Source organism: Strongylocentrotus purpuratus, unplaced genomic scaffold (genome assembly GCF_000002235.5).
Source record: "Strongylocentrotus purpuratus isolate Spur 01 unplaced genomic scaffold, Spur_5.0 spur5_scaffold_17, whole genome shotgun sequence".
Lineage (NCBI taxonomy): Eukaryota > Metazoa > Echinodermata > Echinoidea > Camarodonta > Strongylocentrotidae > Strongylocentrotus > Strongylocentrotus purpuratus.
In genome coordinates, this window is record NW_022145602.1 from 527,386 (window position 1) to 530,558 (window position 3,173).

The 3,173-nt window shown below is 40.9% G+C and overlaps 1 long non-coding RNA gene across 1 annotated transcript; it reads left to right on the top strand.

The window, feature by feature from the left end:
• Positions 1-216: 216 nt before the first annotated feature.
• LOC115925038 lies at positions 217-1,694 on the top strand. The gene is made up of 3 exons (XR_004064531.1): positions 217-391; positions 793-867; positions 1,481-1,694. It is a non-coding gene; the product is annotated as an uncharacterized LOC115925038 (long non-coding RNA).
• The last annotated feature ends 1,479 nt before the right edge of the window (positions 1,695-3,173 follow it).

Here is a 3,173-nt window from a genome sequence, read left to right on the forward strand (position 1 = left end):
TCTCCCTCTCTCTCTTTCTCTCTCTCTCACCATGCTCACCCTTTCCGTTTACAATTTTCTGTTTTTAAATTTAACCTCACTCACTCTCTCTCCCTTTCTCTCTCTATCTCCCTCTTTCCCTTCCCCTCTCTCTATCTCTTCCTGTTCACCTTTCTTGCACGTATGCGTTCCACTTATCTGTTTCTCTTTCAAATCTAATGTTTCAAGTAGAAATTTACAACTTTATTTTTGTTATCGCTCATAATCTAAACGTCTTCGTTCAACTTCTATTCGTTTTCAGCATCCACAACTTCTCGTGAAGCAACAACCAATTCGTTTTCAGCATCCACAACGTCTCGTGAAGCAACAACCAATTCTATATCGACCACACCAAATCCCACTTCAACTACAAGTAAGCATGTTACCTCTCTCTCTCACCATGCTCGCCCTTTCCGTTTACAATTTTCTTTTTTAAAATTCACCCTCACTCACTGTCTGTCTGTTTCTCTCCCTCTTCGCCTTTTCTTTCCTTCTTGATGTCTATTTTATATGTTTTCTTACTTTCCTTCTCTCTGTCCAATTTTCTCTTTCATCTCCTCATGTCTTTCCCTATTTCAGTTCCACTTTCATGTGTATACAATAGGCTGCAACATGAGCAACATCTTGTTCTCGGCTGCCGCTCAGGCGTCAAAAGCTAGGAATTGAATATCATGTGATGATTGTCTAGTAAGATTTGTTAATTTTTGGTAAATATGAGTTTAAATGTATTTTGCCCTCAGACTGTATCATCAGGCGTATATATTTCTTTTTCAGGATCAACTACAACACGAGACACCACAACGATGTCCACGACGGAATCCACCACCTCACACCCTACGACAACTACTCGTAAGAAAACTTCATCTACACTATAATGTCTTTCTTCCCTCTCGGCTCTCCCCTCTCTCTCCCCTTTCCATCTCTCTCTCTCTATCTTTCTTATCATTTGTCCTCTGTAATTATGCGAATTTCCTAAGAAATAACCCTCTTTTCTTTTCCTTGTTCATCTTCTTCGTTTCTTCTTAACTACTTCTTATTCTTTTTCTTTTTCTTCATCTCTTTCTTTTTCTTCTTTTCTTCTTCTTCTCCTTCTTTTTCTTCTTCTTTTTTTTTTTTTTTAATTCTTTGTTTCTCCTGCTTCTATTATTATCCTCCTCCTCCTTTTCCTCATTTTCCTTTTCTTTTTTTTCTCCTTCTTAATATTGAAAAATTATTATGTTGATGATGGTGATGATGATGATTATGAAAGTTATTTTTATTATTATTATTGATATGATCTTTATTGTTATTATTATCATCATTATCATTATTACTAACATTGCCATAATTACTCTTGGTATTATTATTATGGTGACAACGACGACGATGACGATGATAAATTCGATATTCAAATGTGTGATTTCCCGCGCAGCAATCGGTGTTTCTCGTGAAAGTTTTCATATCATTTTGTACGATTTTGCAGACAAAGACACCATCCCTACTAGCACAACTACCACAAAGTCAAGGGTTTTATCATCAACAAGTACCCTGACCGACGAAGCAAGTAGTGAGACACCGCAACCAACGACCACGGCAACGTCATCATCGACAACGGAATCTCCAACAACGCCTTCACAAGACCGTGAGACTATATTTTCATTGGCGAACTACTCTGATAAACAAGAAAATACGTTAATAATAATAATAATAGTTTGTCCTTATATAGCACATTTCAGGACCGCAGGTCCTCTCAATGCGCTTTACAGATATATACTAGGGACTTTTAGATTTGCACGTCGACAGCTTTGACTGCAACGTGTGACGTCATTTTAAGGCACTGCGCATGCGTCACGTTGTCTCAGTCGGCGATCGAGAATGCGTCAACCTTGATTTTCCTAAATCTAGTACGGTACTAGTATGCCGCGTGCGCATAAAATATACAGTTCCTCAGGTAGACAAAGGAACATCCCTTCCCTGCTATTATGTAAAAACATGCATATTCACCTGTTCTACACATTTTTTACATAATAGCAGTGAAGGGATGTTCTTTTGTCTACCACAGCAATTGTTGAGGGTAGAATAAGGAACTGTATATCTTGTACTCTTTCTTTGTCTGTCATGACTTTGTTCATAGTGTGACTTCCTGCATGCACGTATATCGTCGAGTGAAATCTAAAAGATTTCTAATTGTAGTCAACATGGGCAGTTGAGTACGTTGACACGCATGATCAGTCGGCGTTCGTCGTGTTCTCGTCCACTTAATCTAAAAGTCCCTACTATTACCCCGGTCATCGGATTCATGCTTACCCGCACACAAGGTATGCACATTTTCCACTCCCTGGGGACCATTCCAGCCAGTCGCCATTTTACAAGCGCCATTGCTAATCAAACCAGGTTAGCTTTCATTAGTGCCGCGGTGGGACTTGAACCGCGGACCTTGTGATCCACAGTCCGCTGACATATCCACTCGACCACGACACCTCTACGTTAAAGGCCTATCATTTCCCCCTCTTTTTACCGGACCACTTCAAGAAATTACTCAAGGCCAGTGGCGTACGCAGGATTTTTTCAAGGGGGGGGGGTGAGGGTTTTAAAATCGGGCCCAAAATTTCGCAGCGACTCAGCCAGCCGCTGAATAAGGGGGGGGGGGGGGGGGGGGGGGGGGGGGGGGGGGGGGGGTAAGAGGACACTCTTTTTCTTTTTTTTTGGTCTCGAAATTTGAAAATTGTACATTTTGTCTTCATTGGGGGGGGGGGGGGTAACGTCACCTTTTTAGGTTAGCCATTGGCATATTTTTTAAATTTTATTTAAAAAACAACAACAAACAAACAAACCAAAGGGGGGGGGGGGTTTCCAAAAAACATACACATAAAAAAACTCAAGGGGGGGGGTTTAATCCCAAACCACCACCCCCCCCCCCCCCCTGCGTACGCGCCTGCTCAAGGCACATCTATTCTGCTAGAAATTACTTTATTACCAGCCGACATATTCTTAACTGATCTCTGAGAAGTGACTAACTTTTGTTTATTAGTGTCCCAAACATTGTGGAGCAGTATGTGCAGCGCTTTGTAATCGCAAGGAAAGGCGCTATATCAAAAATCTTTTGGATGGATGGATGATTTACCCAGGTTATCCCCTCTTTTTAAAGACACGATTTAACCAAGTTTTACCCTATA